Source organism: Dermacentor albipictus, unplaced genomic scaffold, assembly GCF_038994185.2.
Source record: "Dermacentor albipictus isolate Rhodes 1998 colony unplaced genomic scaffold, USDA_Dalb.pri_finalv2 scaffold_14, whole genome shotgun sequence".
NCBI classification, from domain to species: Eukaryota; Metazoa; Arthropoda; class Arachnida; order Ixodida; family Ixodidae; genus Dermacentor; species Dermacentor albipictus.
In genome coordinates, this window is record NW_027225568.1 from 6,296,369 (window position 1) to 6,313,559 (window position 17,191).

The 17,191-nt window shown below is 48.1% G+C and overlaps 1 protein-coding gene across 1 annotated transcript in view; it reads left to right on the top strand.

Annotated features, from left to right (window-relative positions):
- Positions 1-2,462: 2,462 nt before the first annotated feature.
- LOC139051757 (uncharacterized) overlaps positions 2,463-17,191 on the top strand; it is a 120,065-nt gene continuing 105,336 nt past the window's right edge. Inside the window, exons 1-2 of the mRNA XM_070528757.1 lie at positions 2,463-2,527; positions 2,643-2,702. The gene's annotated coding sequence lies outside the window, so the exon portion shown is untranslated. The remainder of the gene's footprint in view (positions 2,528-2,642; positions 2,703-17,191) is intronic.

The following is a 17,191-nucleotide window of genomic DNA, read 5'->3' on the forward strand; positions in this document are numbered from 1 at the left end:
ACTCAATAGTGTAAATGATCCACAGTACCTGATTGCATGGATGCAAAATTTTCTAAGCGGATGAACATGTTATTGCTATCAAAACGGTGTTTCTTCTAAAGGTTCCAAACAGACAAGGGGCATTCCTCAAGGTGCAGTACTTTCCCTAGTATTATTCAATATTTTACTAAATCACATCCCGACAAATCATGACGTGCAGGTATACGTATACGCTGATGATATCGCATTTTCACGGTATCGAACGATATACATAGCCTATATAAAACTTTGCAGTCGTATTTGAATCAGATTGAAATTTGACTAAAACGAATACAAATGTCGCTAAATTTCTGCAACAGTCATTTTGGAATGCGCAGGGAGACCTTGCTGATGATTTATTGTATGTATGTCCGGCCCATTCTAGAGTTTGGATGCGTGTTATTTTCAGGAGGTCCTACGTATAAGTTACGTCCTCTGGTTCTTTTAGAACGGGAATCACTACGCCTGTGTCTCAGCCTTCGAAAATTTGTAGCCAATAATATTTTATGTCATGAAACTCACCTGCCTTCTCTCCAAATTCGATTTCGTATACTGACAGTCCAAACATTTTTGAACATCTATGCTTCTCCCCAGAGACGCTCCCACTGTATTTTTACTCAAGAACCAACTGCATTCTTTGAGAATCAATGGTCCAGACTTCATTGTCCCCAGGTAGTTTTTGTGCAGAAGCTGTTAGAGCCATTTCAAGTATCAATCCGTGATGTGGCTTTTCAAAATTTACCTACTTCGACAGTAAGTGTTGAATCTGGCGATATATTTCTCAATAACACTAAGCTCCTACCTATTCGATACCTAAAAGGTTTATTAGATGACCTTCTTGAAAACCTCGAAATAAATGCAGTAATAGCCACAGATGCTTCTGTCAGGAGGAGAAGGCCGGAGTGGGCATTTTTTCGACATCATTAAATTGGTCTTTCTCCCTTCGACTACCCAACTTTACGCCAATATTTCAAGCAGAGTTATTAGAGAGTTTTAGCTTGAGCGTTTTTACGGCCAGCGGGGCGGAGCGGGCGAGCGGATACACCAGCGGAGAGGCGCGCGAGAAAATAGTTTTAGCCGGGCGGATCGCCCGTCTTCTCGAGCGGAGTAGAGTCACTTGCTCTGCTGCTCCACCTATTGGTCCCAATTCGAGTTAGAGTGAAAAGAATATCAATTAAACCTGCTAATAATGCGCTGAAACTGTTTAATAAAGGTAGGTTATGTGTTTTTAGTTAGTTATTTGGTTAAACTTCTAAACGGGCCTGAGCAGCAGTCGCCGTCGACAACGCAGCAGCGCCGGCGCTTGTGTTGACGGCTGCCATCTTGAATACCCATACACGCCCGCGCGCTTTTACGCACGCTCGCGCGCTGCCTATCGCTCCGCTGGAGAGGGCTTCCCAGCGGGCGTAAGCTGCGCTCCGTTAAAACGCTGGCCGGCCCAGCGACGTGCGCATGCGCAGTGGCGTCTGCGCTCGTCCGCTCCGCTCCGCTGGCCGTAAAAACGCACAAGCTAAAACTCTCTATTGGCGATCATCCTAGCTCTACGGAAACTTCCCACATCTATTTCTTCAGCCGTAATCTTAACCGACTCCTTGTCTGTTTGCTCCGCTTTATCTGCGCCCAATTCAAGTATCATTCTCCGAGAATTTCAGTCATTGGTTCCCCAACATTTACGCCTCATCCACCTGGTAGGGGTGCCAGGGCACGTGGGGCTCACTTTAAACGAGTCAGCAGACGCACTAGCAGCGGCACCTCTTAAAGGCCCGGTATTGAGGATCCTAAAACTTTCGGCATACGTAACTTCTGCAAGGTTTTAAAAAATTTCCATTCAAGAAAAACATGCGAAATTATATGTATTAGGTAACGCCGATTTTCAGCACCTTAGATTTCCTTGGCACAGCGAATGGTGTGCAACAAGAAAATTTGAAATTTCATTTACGCGTCTGCGTTGCCGAATACCACGGCTTAATTTCTATTCCCATAGGTCTGGTTTGGCACCTTCTCCTAAATGTTTTTACTGCAATGAACCCGAAACTACGGATCATTTCTTTATAAAGTGTCGTAGGTTCAACGTGCATAGAAAATAACTTCTAGGAGGTCCCTTCCGCCAACTTGCATTAGCCATTACGCTACCTATCATTCTGTCTCTGGGGGCGTCGGCACTAGGACCCTGTAATAGGAACGTATGCGATGCCACGTATAATTTTATAATGGAAACAAGGAGACTTCCATGCTAATTTTATTGTTTCATTTTCCACAACAAGAAACCAAAAAATATTAACTTCTAATGTTAAGAAACTATAGCATGAAAATTATTAATAACGATTAGAATTCTTTTAATATCTCATCTTCAGTAAAAAAATCCTACTTAGGTATTTATTCTTTTTTCAACCCACCGCCGCCCGATTCATGGACAATCCCCCGTAGTGGGTTGTGCTATAAGCACAGGCACCAAACCAAAGCAAAATCAAAAGCTCCGTGACGTTGTGAAGGTTCAATTAGCAAAGGGGTGAGTTTATTTCAGGTTGCTTGCAGTCCAGGTAGCATAGGGGACTTAACGATTGCCCACCAATTACTTGCTCGATAATTGTTGCACTTATTCACGAACGCTCATTTCGTTTCAGCGGATTTCGTTTCAGCGGACTTGGTGGTTTTCACCTGTGCTCAGTTTGGCGGCTGCCAGTGTAAGTAATCTGTCTTTCAACTGATGTAGTAATGTTTTGCGAGGTTCGGGTTTTGAGGCACGTCGTGTGAAGAGCGTCAATGTTTCTGTGAGTGCCAGTGGGATGCGACCACGCATTTTATTGTTCGGGAACGTTCGGTCGGGACACTTGCCATTGTTCCATCTCTGGCGCTAATCGCCATGCAAAAATGGCTTAGCGCGGGCAACAATCGGAGTGCTCGCATGCTTCGCCCATTTAGCATCGGGGTCGAAGCTCTTGGAGCTTTGCGAATCTCTCGGCCATTGGAAACTTCTTGTTCAAGAACCTATCGGCGGATGCTTATTGTTGACTGGTTCTCCTCAATCTCCCCTCCGTCGGCCGGGCTCCGCACTAGGTCGTTCTCCGCACCTTACCACCGCTCGTCAACCTCGCGAGTCGTAACATTCTGACATTTAATGGTGCGAATTTTGTCGGTGCCGAAGGAAAAGAAGGTGCAAGGAGTCAGAGTAGGTGCGCCACCATCACGCAATAACAGAGGCACTCGTGGCCTCCGCTTAGATGCCCGCTGCGTAAGCGTAGCCGTGGTATAGTACACTACAAGGGGAGAGTGGAGTCCAGCGGATGTCATAGCATGCACCGAGAGTGATGCAAAAACACTGAAAGTGCGGCGGCGCTGCCATTGCCTTATCCTGAAGCTGCGGCTATTTCAGCTGCGCCGATTAGCGGGCCGAGTCGTTGTTGTCTGCTCTACCAGTGGCTCCACGCACCGTCGCTCTTTCTCCAGTTTATTTACAACACGCCGGCGGGGAATAAACTCCGCGTTTCCGCCACCGAGTAACAGACCTGTATATAACAGAGTCCAAGCTCGATGCAGCTGCGGTAGGGTCCCAGACGCGACACGCGTCCGGATGACGTGTGGGATCGCACATTCAGGTGAAGGCGACGGTGACGACACCAACATTTCAATGATGATGATGATGAAAACGTTTTATTTAAAGAAAAAGGGGAGGGGAGTTAGGAGAAGGGTTGGCGGATTCTTATTCCGGAATTCCGTTGGCTAAGGCCGCAGCCCTAGCTTTTTCCACGCGGGCTCGCTGGTCCTTGAGGGCTGAGCTGGACAGGGCTGCCTCCCATCCTTTCCACGTTGGCTGTTTCATAGTTTTTAAGGCACTATTAGCCTGGCAGGCCCATGCCATATGGCACAAATCTGCTTTCTACCCGCAGAATTTACACTCGGCCGAAAAGGATTGTGGCTCAATAGCATGTAGCTTGACTGGGTTATTAAATGAACCATGTAATCTTCGTAAATGACATCCTTCTGATTTGTCTAATCCCTTAGTTGGGCCCGAGTATTTTCGTCGCAATAAGCACAAGTGCTGTAATACGTCTGTATAAGTTATTAATGGCACTGGGAAGTCCGAGTCTTCGGGGAGGAAGGAGGAGGGACCCCGGGGGGAGAAAAGCTCGGGCGGCAGCATGTGCACGCTCATTTCCCTCTATACCCTCGTGACCTGGCACCCAAGTCAGCTCTTTACGCGAAGCGAAGACCCCAGACTGCTTGAGGATTCTGCAAGTTAGCGGTGTAATTCGGCCCCGCGTGTAATTTCTATATGCACTTTGCGAGTATGGGGTGCGATCGGAGATGGTTGTTCGGCGCGTTCGTTCGGTTACCGGCGCGTGCAATTGGCCTACTCCGCGCCGACGTCGCCAGCCGCGGGGCGCGGCCACGTTTTTGGTGACATCAAAATGACGACACGCTCCTGTCAATCATCCTCCCACCGAGCATTTCGTCTGCTAGGCGCCGAACCCGACCGGAGCTGGGAAGTTTGGAGCGATCACATGGCTTCGCATGGCGCGTCTGGTGCATTGGTTTGGATCCAGCAGGCGGCTGCGGCATGGCACGTTTGAATCCAATCCATAGTTTATTTCAAGAATATGGCGCTTCCATTGGGAACTTAGGTTATTGCGCTGGTGTTTTTAGACGAAGGAGGAGAGTGGGTGGCGGTGCGAAACGCGTTTGAAGAAATAGCAGAAAGTGAATTCCGGCGTCGTTTTTGTTTCTCGAAACAAATAATTCGCTGGTTGTACAGAGAAATCGACCCCATCATCGGTGCCAGCGAGCCACTGGAATGTTGTCGCTGCCTCTTGAAAAGTGCGCCACTGTTCCCGTCATTTTTTTTCTTTTTTCTTCTCGCTGTGTGCGACACCACCTAGGGACGACGCAAATAAAGTAATTGTCATAAATTGCAGTAGTCACACCTACTACTATTTGAAAACGTGTTAGGGCCTAAAAAGAAAAAATGCATTTTTTTAGATAAAGATTTCATTCATTTGGAAGACGAGAAACATTTAGTTTTGTAGGATACTGTCTGCAAGCAGACGACAAACGATGGAAGTAAACTTCCCGGGAGGTCACCGCTTCCGGATTGGCTACTCTCTCCGCCCCGTTGTCACAAATTTTTCATACTGCAACTTTGTGACGTTGCAGCAACTGAACAGAACGCGTATCGAACAAAGTATCTCCGATCACGCCCTTGTAATTAGGTATTCGGAACTAGGATTCGAAGCCGCCATGGCGATCGCCACCTCTTCCAATTCTGCAATTTCCCCGTGCCGAACAGAAAGTCCATCGACCGTCTGCCCTTGATGCACCACCGATATTGTGGAGACTCCTCCCACCGGACCTGCAGCATCCACGAAAAAGGCTCCCTCTAATTTAGAATAGATCTGGTCCATCTTCTTGGCTCTTACCCTCCTCCTTGCTTGATGATATTCTGGGTGCATGTTTATAGCAAGGAGCAGTGTCGCGAATTTGCTCCTCCACTCTTTCGGAATGTCTTGTCTTGTTGCCGTATAGTAAGGACAGCTGATGTTTAGGTCCTTTAGTACCTTGCGTCCCGTTTTTGTTCCTGCCAATCTGGCATATTGACCTAATAGGTGGCTTCAATTATCTCATCTGTTGTATTGTGCATCCCCAACTGAAATAAGCGCTCTGTAGATGTTTTGGCCGATAGTCCTAGTGCCTTCTTATATGCTGTTCTGAGCATGACATCGAAATGTTTTAAATCGCACCTCCTCATCCGAAGGTACGGAGCTACGTACACAATTCTGCATAGTATAAAGGCTTTGACCAACCGAAGAATGTCGTTTTCCATCATCCCTCTCGTTTTATTGGTGATACGTGTGATCATTCGCATTACTTGTTCGCATGATGAATGGTGTTGACTAATCATTGCTGCGTTGACACCCTTGTTGTTAACCAATAGTCCCAGGATACGCACTGTCTCCACTTCAGGGATCGCAGCGTCGTGCACCCTAATTTTGACCGGGGCTTCATCTTCTCGTCTTCGCATGGTTAGAAGTGCCGATTTTTCGGGAGAGCAGCGTAGTCCGGACTCCTCGGCACATTTTTGGACTGTCGAGGCAGCCTCTTGGAGCGCCTCTTCCATCTGCCCCACACTGCCCTTCGTCACCCAGACCGTGATGTCATCTGCATAGAGGGCGTGCCGAATTCCCTCCATGCGATCGAGTTGTTCAGGCAAACTTATAAGAGCAATATTGAAGAGCAGAGGGGAGAGGACGGCTCCTTGCGGCGTACCCCTGGTGCCGATAGGCATTGGCTGGGACCTAAAATCTCCAATTTTTACATGAGCCTGTCTGTCTTGTAGGAAATCTCTGATGTATTCAAAAGTCCTTCTTCCACACTGTGCCTTCCGCAGGTTCTCCAGGATCTTTGAGTGCTTCACATTATCGAAAGCGCCCTTGAGATCTAGGGCTAAGATAGATCTGCTATACTGTGTTTGTTGGGTCGGTCAATAACTTCCATCTTGAGCTGCAGCAGTACGTCTTGCGTGGATAGGCGCTCCCTGAAGCCAAACATGGTGTGGGGCATGTAATCGTTTTCCTCCAAATACGCTGAAAATCTGGCATGCACTGCTTTTTCCATCAGCTTGCCGGCACATGAAGTGAGTGAAATCGGAAGGAGGTTGTTAATATTTACCTCTTTGTCCGGCTTAGGGATAAAGCTCACGTCTTCCGATTTCCACCCCAGGGGCAGCTTGCCAGCTCTCCAGCACTCATTGATATAATCCGTCAGCTGGCCTAGCATCTTCTTGTTCATGTTGGTGAGCAAGCCGACCGTAGTTTTGGCATCTCCTGGCGTCGTACCTCTTCTCATGGTTAGTAGTTCCGCCTGTATTTCTTTTACTTCGAAGTCTCTGTCGAATTCTGGATTATCTTTGCCTTGATACTGCAACACAGGCTCGTCATCTTTGGTCGTACAGAGGTATTTGCTCGTCAAGGCTGCCACCAGCTGCTCATCCGTACCCTCATAGCGGTGGAGGGCTCTCTTGAGGTTCCGCTGCTGCTCTCCGCTCGTCTTGCTAGGCTCGATGAGGCATCGCAGGAGACTCCACGTCTACTTGACGCCAAGCCCGTCTCTCAATGAGTCGCACTTGATTAGCCAGTTGTTCTTGGCTAAGGTCCACGCGTATTCCTCTGCTTGTCGTGTAATTTCAGCGATCTTGATTTTAAGCTTGTGAGTGTGTTTTTGCTTTTTCCACCTTCTGGTGAGCCCTCTCCTGGCCTCGCTGAGGTGGAGCAGGTGGTTGTCGACTGCCGGGACATTCTCTGAGGTGTGCAGCGTTCTCGTGACTTTCTCTCTGGCAGCTAGCAGTGACTCAGCCCATTGCTCATAATCTTCTATAGGCGAGTCGAGTTGAGGGCCCGTGGACTCTCGAAAAAGCGACCAATCCGTAAGCCGGGCTTGTCCCCTGTGTTTACGATGCTTGTTGTGGTCTAGGCGAATTCGTAGTATATAATGATCACTGCCTAAGGTTTCGAGCGTATTTTGCCACTCGCAATTTTTAACATTTTTGACTAGCGTTAAATCGGGGCATGTGTCCCTTGAAACGCTATTGCCTATTCTTGTAGGATGCTGAGGATCTGTCAGAATAGTAAGAGCCATATGCGATATTGCTGCTGCCAATTTCCTGCCTTTTACGTTCTCGTTGTTGTAACCCCAAAGAAAGCTGTGCGCGTTAAAATACCCCACAATAATGAGGGGCGTGGTTTTTGCAGCCTGCATTGCTTTCCGAAAAATTTCGTCAAGGACTGCTGTCCTGTGTTTAGGACAGCTGGTTACGTTAAGTACCTACGCCTCTTTACTGGAACGAGTGTTAAGGAGGTTACGAATAAACACGTGTTCTATTTCAGCATTAAGTTCGAGGTCTATAGTTGAAGCCATACTGTCTTTATGTACAAGTATGCAAGTCGAAGCGTTAGTTTGATGCGTACTGTACGACCTGAGTTTAACTGCCACATTAACGTCCTGTAACGCGATTACACCCGGCCTCTCAGCTATACAGCCCACACACTGTTGCAGAGATTCCCGTTTACGTTTAAAACTCCTGCAGTTCAATTTTAATATTGTTAACTTAGTTTGACGAGCCATATTGTAAACTGAAAGAGGTCATTCCTTGTTCTTTACTCAGGTCAAGCGCATCATCAGACGCAATCTGCCTGGTGCCCATTTTTCCTGTCAATCTGGGTGTCTTAGTGCGCGAGCATTCAGCGAATTCTTGTAACTTACGGTCAATGCTAATCTCGTAAGCATGTAGTTTTGAGAGATGCGGCTCTAACATCTTATGAATTGTCTGGTCTATCATTCCTTGTAAGTTCTGCTCAATTTTTTTGCTTAGCGTCTCTTCAATTCTTTCTACGCTAGCCTGTAGGCTTGGTAGCATGCGACATTCCATTTTCTCGATTTCCTCTCGCATGCACTTTTCCATGCTTTCCATCCATCCACTGAATTTCTTTGTAATTGCGTCCACATCTGCGCGTGTCGCACACTCCTCTGTCGAGGGTGCAGCCGCCAACGCTGCGCTGCCGCCCGACGCTCCTCGGCCGAATTCTGACATACGAGGGGGTGACTCAGTTGCACTATCTGACGGCAGCGGTGGAGGGTTGTACTCCCCCATCGCCTGAGCTGAGGGTAACTGAACTTCTCTAGAGTTTCCTGGATCGTTCGCTGCTGTCTTCTCTCTAAGTTGTATTTCTAGTTTGAGCCTTTCGTTCTCAGCCCTAAGTTTCTCATTAGAAAACGTGAGCGGAGGGGAGGCAACCACACTGGCCCAGCTAAACTTGTTGCTGCTCCTTTGGTTTCCGGGACTGTGTTCTGGCTCTGGCCCATCGTGCTTGTCTGCTGGACGACCGTCTCCTTCAGGGCCCCCTCTGAAGGCTGCCGCATGCGGTAGAGGCGAAGTGGTCTCCCCCTGCGTCCGAGCTTGCAGGTCAGGGGCTTCGCTCCCTCCAGCGTTCCTGCAGTGATGTTGCTGACTGGCTTTCCCATTGACGGGCTTCCGCCTCGCCCCAGTTCCAGCACCGCCTCTCCTGTACTTTTGCGTGCACTGAATTGATCCCGTGGCATGAGGGCTCCCGCAAATGAGGCAGCTGAGTTGAAAATCGTGGCCCTCTTCTCGATCCCTCTCGCCGCAAGCCTAGCATCGACCGGCCTGTGGATTAGGGCCAACATCGGCGCGATGTCCAATCGTGCCGTAGCGGGGACAGGCTGGCGTCGTCTTGCGGTAGAGGCGAACCGGCACAGCTTCTCCCCAATAATAAACGTTGAAAGGCACCTTCCGGCCCCCGAATGTGATCGCCGCTACGTTGGTCTCTCCCAATTTACGGACTCCTACTACTGGAGCCTCTGGCGAATAAATGGCTTGAGTAATATCCGCTTCAGTGGCTGTGGGATCCACTTGAATAACACCACGGCTTGTGTTGTCCGATGACTTGAGGTAGGCTTGAACCGCTCGGGCCTGTCCTCCGAGTTGGAGCTGTCTGATCGTAAGGACCTGACGAGTAAGTGGGGCGTTCTTGATGCCAATAATAATTCTGCTCCCAGGCCGCCCAAATAGCGAGCGCCTGCGACACCCGCTGAATGCCGGCGGCAGCGCACGTTGCTTCCCCGATCTGGTTGCTGCCCTTAAATTGTGTGAGGTTCAGAATTCCTTTTGGCTTGATGATGACCACAGCGTCTTCCGCTCCGAATTTCGGCATGACTTGTGGCTTCCAGCGTTTACTTTGAGCTTGCTTGCCAAGAGCCAGGGTGGTAACGTGGCCGTCACTGCGGCCACCGTGGCTGCCTTGATGTTCGGAACGGGCGCGTTTCGAGGTTGCTCGCTCCCACTGTTCCAACTTTTTCTGGATGGTATACTCCGTAGTTTCATCTAAAACTGGCGTCTCCGCGGTCGAAAGCTCCATTTCTCGCATGCTGTCTGGGTCATAGCCCCGTACGAGAGCCATGGACGCCGCGCCTGGTGCCGCGTCCGCGGCTACCGCGCCTACGGCGTTCGCGTGGTTGAAGAATAGAGTCCCGTAGAACTACCAAAAATTAGCCCACCTGGATGATAATGGTGTTCACGGGTTCCTGGAAACTTCACGGATGTAGTCCAACTGGTTTAGGGCGGTGCAGAACAAATTTTTTGGCGGAAGGACATCGATTCGATGGAGCCGACGTGAAATACGTCCACTCTCCTTCACAACTCGCAGCGCCCCAACATTTCAATGAACATCGCCTCAGCGGGGAGCCCACGCTGGACCCCCTCCCCCTAGTAGCACACTCTAACCGTGGTCTTTCCGCAGCCATAGTACATCTACTGTTGGAAGAGTAAGGGCTTGTTATGGGCAGAGCATGGTGAGTTTATGCCTTCACTTGTAGCCGATATCCAAACGCGCTGTATTGTAAAGTATTACTGTGCTGTGGTACGGTGTTATATAGCGAGTATAATGTGCGAGAGGGACCTAGAATTAGCTGTACCATTAGTAGGAGAGTAGCAAAACGGAGCAGACTCCACGTGAGGCGCCTGAGAAAGAGAGCAGCCCGGGCAAAGCCGCGTGCCTGTTTTTGATGCGCGTTAGCCCGATGCATTTAAGCAGGAAACATTACGGCCCGATGGGCTGGCTACACTTGGGAAGGGTGCTAGAAATGGCAGGTGCCTTCTAGATAGCTGTATTCTTATTTGTTTTCGAAGGTCTTCTTAGCCGACTTCAGGCGGATTGGCGTATCTGGGATCCGGGTATCTTGCAACCACTTCTAGAAGAAGAAAAAACGTGCTCGCTTAGGTAACTTGTAGATGTATAAACATAGAAATGACATTAAATTATACCTCGTCATGCAGAGAACGCGTAGCACTAGGCAGCAACTAAGTATATAATAAAAACATTTATCGACAAATACGATACTCCCTGACGCAAATTTTGAGCGCAGCTGCTTAGGTGTTTTGAATTCGCGATATAGGATAGAATTTCATTCTGAACAACAGGGTGCTCTCGGCGGTGGTGCTTAGCCTTACTCAGGTAGCTCGTTTAGCATCAGCGGTAGACGAACCATTTCCACCGGTTGCGCCGCTCATTGTCCAGAAAGAAAGCGTGAACACGGGAAGGCGTGGCTCGCGCGGAGCACATTCTCTAGCGGCCGCGGCAGTGCCACAGGCAAAGTAGCGCTTGCGCAGTGCGTCCAAAGCGCACGTCAGTACTTTGTTTCCACGCTGTCCACATGCCTGTTCGCCGCCGGCACCCCGCTTTCCTCCTCCCCCCTTCGTCATACCTTCCTCCGCTCTCCCCCTCATGATTGCGCTGCACCCTCAACTCCGCTTTTCTCCTTGTGGTTCTTCGCTCGCCTCACTTTCTTCATCACCCCGCTCTGGAATGCGTTCGCTCTCTCGCTGTACTTGTTCGTTAGGTTACACGTGACGCCTATGCTCCCCGCACGAACGGTCACCTAAGAGCTGCGATCTCAAAACAGGTGCAAGTAGCTGTAAACGGCCGGGGATATGAGTCTCTGTGTCGCTGTCACACTCCGCCGTGCCGCCATCAAGTGCCATCTAACATATCTGCCCCGCCCTCCACCAGATGGCGCGAAGTGTCCGAGTTAGAACCGAAATCATTGCAAGTGTAGGTAATGGTGCAGTATAAGAGAGTTGCAGTGTAAGAGTGTGTATAAGAGATGTAATGTAAGGGAGTTGGTTTGGATTTTGGGGCGAATGGACGTGCTTTTCGAGGCTCCGTGGCGATGACGAAATCATAAGTTTTTGTGCATGCTTTGAGCTTGCTTCTGTTTTTATTTGCTGGATTTTTGCATTTAAATAGTAATTGAGGGTTTTTTCCGTTTCTTTCCTTTTTTTATTTGTCTCTCGTATTTCGGGTGCGCGGGTGTGCTTCGTGTACGTTTGTTTTGCAGGATGATTAGAGCGTCTTTCGTGCCACGTGTTCCAACATGTGCAGCCTAGTGGGACGTTGAGTGTTTGTAGTCTTTAAGTAGTAGCTTGGAAGTGGCACGAGAAATAGCTATTAGTGGTTTTACTGTGCGTGTTTGGTAGAAAAGTGAGAGCGTGACCGCGTGGTTGAGCGCGTCATACCTTTGGTCTCCGCGGCATTTATTGTTTTTGAAACAGTGGTGAGACTTTCTTTGCGGCATTTTGAGGATTTGGATCCTGTGCGTATCGGTTTTTTCTAGAAGGCACGTGCTCTGCATTGATATAGTATTATAGTATTTGCAAAAAGCCGTGCAATACATGGCGAGAAAGCCGGTAAAGCAGACAGTACGGGGGGCGACCCTCAAGGCAGATGAGGAGACGGGTGAGAATGGAGAGGGCGTCGAATAAACCGGCACACAATGTGATGTCAATACTAGGATGCAGAAAATGGAGAGTTTCCAGGAAGAGCTTCTCAAACAGGTGCAAGAGCTCAAAAATGAGCTAAACACGGAGTGTGAGGCATGGAACATAGTTGAAAAGAGACTGGAAGCAGCCGAGGAAAAGCTGAACAGGGATGCCATTGTGACCGAGAATGTGCGTGACAATGGAACGCAGACCCCCAACGCGACAGGTGCGGAAGGGTCAGAGAAATACGTGAAACGCAGGCAGGGTGATGATGGGTTAGCTGGAAAGAGCAGCACCTACCTTAACGCCGCTACACGGAAAAAGCAGGAACCGAGGGGACAATGCCCCTTGTCGAGTCCGAATCACGCGGAAAATGACAAAGGGAAGCAGGGAGAGGTAGGAGAGAGTGAAAGGGTGATTATTGCAGCAATTCAAACCTGGCTGGGTGCTTAAAAGCAATTGTGGAGAGGGTGAAAGGCGACAAAAGAGTGGTGGTAGGGACATTTCCAGGGCGCACACTGGGTTCTGTCATGGAGCGAGCAAAAGAAAAGCTCGCGGAAAATGCCCACGTGCGCAACCTCGTCATAGTAGCAGGTGCGCTAAATGACGTCCTAAACAGGAAAGGGCCAGGACTAGCCCAGCGCTTGGCGAAGGGGGCGGACGACTTACGTGAGCTATCCCCTCAGGTGCAGATCGTGGTGTGCATGGTGCCGGAGGTGCCTGTGCGTGACAGTCACGTACAAAGAGCCGTAGTGGCTGCTAATGAGGCAATATGGAAAATGGCCGAGAGAATCGCTTCGAGGTTGTCGAAGTAAACAGGAAAGTGAGAAGTTGCGGTGGTTTTAAACAAGAGGGGATCCATTTGAATTACAGGTTAGCACGAGAAGTGGGCTGGCGACTTGGTGGTCGCGCTGTTGCTTCTTTAGGGGGCCCGCGGGCGCTCAGGAGGTCAGAGTAGATAGTAATGAAGAAGGTCCCCTAGGGGAACATCAGAAGAGCATCGCCGTCGATAACAGGAATGGAGGAAAACAAGAAAAAGAGCTCGCCATGCAATAGGTTACATAAACATGCAGGGCGGCAGAAGAAAGGAAAAGTGGGCAGAGATTGAGGAGCAGTTACACAGAGAACGAATAGGGGTGTATGCGGTTACAGAAACGCACCTTAGAGACTCAGAAGAGCCACCAGTTATTGACAATTATGTTTGGGAAGGGTGCAACGGAACTAAGTCGGAAAGAAAGGGAGGGGAAGTCGGAACGCTCATCCATCAGGGAGCCAAATGGAAAAGAGTAAATTCACAATGTCAAGAGCATCTTTGGTTATCAGGTACAATGAGTGGGAAAGAAACTTGGCTGGGCGTTACGTATTTGTGGACCGGAAAAAAATGCACAGAGAAGAATAAAGAGTTAGTGGAATGCATAAGCGCTGATATTAAGGGTTTCGGGAGTGGTGCTGAAATTGTCCTATTAGGTGACATGAATGCCCACATACAGGATTTAGAAGGCTATACCGACAATAACGGGAAGTCAATTCTGGACCTTTGTGAGCAAAATAACCTCGTGATCGTGAATACAGGGCCTAAGTGTGAAGGACAGATCACATGGGAAGTGGGAAACCGGCAATCGACCATTGATTACTGTCTGATGACAGAAGAAATTCATGATAAGTTGAGAGAAATGGTCATCGATGAGGAAGGGTGTAACAGCATAGGGAGTGACCATAAACGCATCATATTGAAAGTGGGATATGTAGCTGGGAAAGAGAGCAAGGAGAGCAAAATGGCCAGTTCAAATTTGAACGCTGAACAAATAGCAAATACAGTCACTAGAGTTGAGGAAGAACTTGGCAAATGGCCAAGTAAAGAGTGGGAATATGGTGAGCTTATAAGTGTAATAAAGACAGAAATACGGAAAGAGAACCAACATGTTCGTTGAAAAGGAAAAAAGAAACCGAAAAGCTGGTGGAACAAGGAGATACGAGAAGCGATCGCCGAACGACAGAAAGCATCTCGAGAGCACAGGCAGGCAAAGAAGGCGCAGTTGTCACAGGATGAAGTAACTAGTAAATGGGAATTATACCGGGAGAAAAAGTCTATGGTTCAAATACTGGTGCAAGCAAAATTAAAAGGTGAAAGTGAACGTTCGTTGTCAGAAATATGTGAGAAACGGAAGGCCGCACCTAGAATATTGTGGAACCACATAAAATTATTAGGCAGGAAGTCAACAACAATACAACAACATATCCTAGACGAAGATGAAAACAGACTCGAAGGAGAAGCGGCATTAAATTACTTCCGAAAAGCAACAGCCGAATCTTTCCAAGGCAATGACGAGGTTACACTTGTTAAAAAAAAGAGCATGAAAGAGACCCAAGGGGAGAAGCAGCTGGTGCTAAAAAATTTAAACTGGAAGAAAGCGGAAGAGAAAATTCCTAAGCGTACAGCCACAGGGCTAGACGAGGTTCCCGTTAGGCTGATAAATGAACTAGGACCAAAAAGTAAGGAAGCTCTGGTGAAAGCAGTGGTAAGAACTTTAAAAGATAGACGAATACCAGACAGTTGGCGACAAAGAATAATGAATTTGATTTATAAAGGAAAAGGGGAGAACGACAGAATTCACTCGTATAGACCGTTGACCATTACATCGGTAATGTACAGGCTAGCAATGCAGGCAATCAAATTAAAGCTTCAAGCACGGACAGAGAATAATGGCATTTTAAGAGAGCTTCAGAACGGCTTCAGAATAGGTAGGCGTTTGGATGACAACTTGTTTGTTCTTACTCAGTGTATTGAAATATCAAAAGCAGAAAGCAGACCGTTGTATGTGGCCTTTTTAGACATTACAGGAGCCTACGACAACGTGGACCACAACATATTGTGGGATATGCTGGAAGGGGAAGGCTTAGATAACGATTGTATACAGCTTTTGAGAGAGATTTACCTAGAAAATACCGTTTGCGTTGAATGGGAAGGGATGAGGAGCGAGGAGAAAGTTCATATCAACAAGGGACTGAGGCAGGGATGCCTTTATCCCCGCTGTTGTTTATGATGTACATGGTGAGGATGGAGAGGGCGCTAAAAGGAAGTAATATGGGGTTTAATCTCTCATACAAACAGGCGGGTAAAGTAATACAGCAGCAACTCCCAGGTTTATTTTATGTGGACGACATTGTGTTGCTAGCTAAAAAGCAAAGTGATTGGCAACGTCTGGCTAATATCTGTGGACAGGAAGGCAATGATTTAGGTTTGAAGTTTAGTGTTAGAAAATCAGGTGTTATGGTATTCAATGAAAACAGTGAACAGACAGTAGAGATACAGGGCCAAAAAATACCTCGGGTAACAGAATATAAATACCTTGGTATATTGATGAATGAAGGCAATGGATATATGGAAACACAAGAAAAAACCATAACAGTAAAGGGGAAGAGAAATGCAGCCATAATGAAGCACAGAGCGCTATGGGGATACAATAAGTACGAGGTCCTCCGAGGTATGTGGAAAGGTGTAATGGTTCCAGGACTTACTTTTGGAAATGCGGTTGTTTGCTATAAATCAGGGTTACAATCAGGACTCGACGGGAACCAAAGGTCAGTGGGTCGCCTCGCATTGGGCGCTCACAGGAAGACTACAAATGAAGCTGCTGTGCAGGGTTATATGGGCTGGACTAGTTTTGAAGTGAGGCAAGCTCGCAGTAAAATTGAGTATGAGGAACGGCTGACGAATATGGAAGAAAGTAAATGGGCTGGGAGAGTGTTCAGGTATCTGTACAGGAAAAACATTGATTCACAGTGGAGGAAAAGAACTAGGAAGCTTACCAGCAAGTATGCGGCCTGTAGAGTGGACAACACAACAACAAAGGTCAAGCGGAAAGTCCGAGAAGCTGAATTAATCTCATGGGTGGCGGCAATGGAAAAGAAACCTGCCATGAGTAACTACTTAAAAGGAAAAAACGAAATCAGGAAAGAAACCATTTATGATAACTCAAAGGGAAGCTCATTACTTTTCGAAGCGAGATCAGAATGCCTTAGAACACGCACCTATAAAGCGAGATATAAGAAGGAAGAAGAAGCATGTGCTTGCTGTGATAAAGCTAGGAAAACTACGGAGTACGTTTTATTAGAATGTGAAGACGTCTACCCAGCGCTCAATTTAGGCACCACTGGCCTCCTTGAAGCCCTTGGGTTCAGAGGGAGCAGTGGTAAAGCAAACGTGTCCGCAAAAGACATAAGTAAGAGGCGACTAGAGGATTGGTGGAAGAAAAGTAGGGAAACGACAAAAGACGGAGACGTACAAAAGCACAGTTCGCAATAGGGGATCAGAAAATTTGGTTGTTTTTTTGTCTTTTTTCATTGTTTAACCTAGGTGGAATATTAGGCAGTCTAGTAGGAAGAGCTTGGTTCCGCAACCCACCACCCCGTTCCAAAGGGGACGCTCATAACATCCATCCATCCATCCATCCATCCATCCATCCATCCATCCATCCATCCATCCATCCATCCATCCATCCATCCATCCATCCATCCATCCATCCATCCACCCATCCACCCACCCACCCACCCACCCACCCACCCACCCACCCACCCACCCATCCATCCATCCATCCATCCATCCATCCATCCATCCATCCATCCATCCATCCATCCATCCATCCATCCATCCATCCATCCATCCAGAACCGAAATCATTGCAAGTGTAGGTAATGGTGCAGTATAAAAGACTGAGCTTTCAAATACGAAAGTTAAGGTCGAGATCAAGTGGGCAAACGACTAGACATCGATTGAAACATCTCAATAAATCAAGCAGGCTAGGGGTGTATTTTTCCTCGTCCGGTTTCAGAGGAGATGCGATCATCA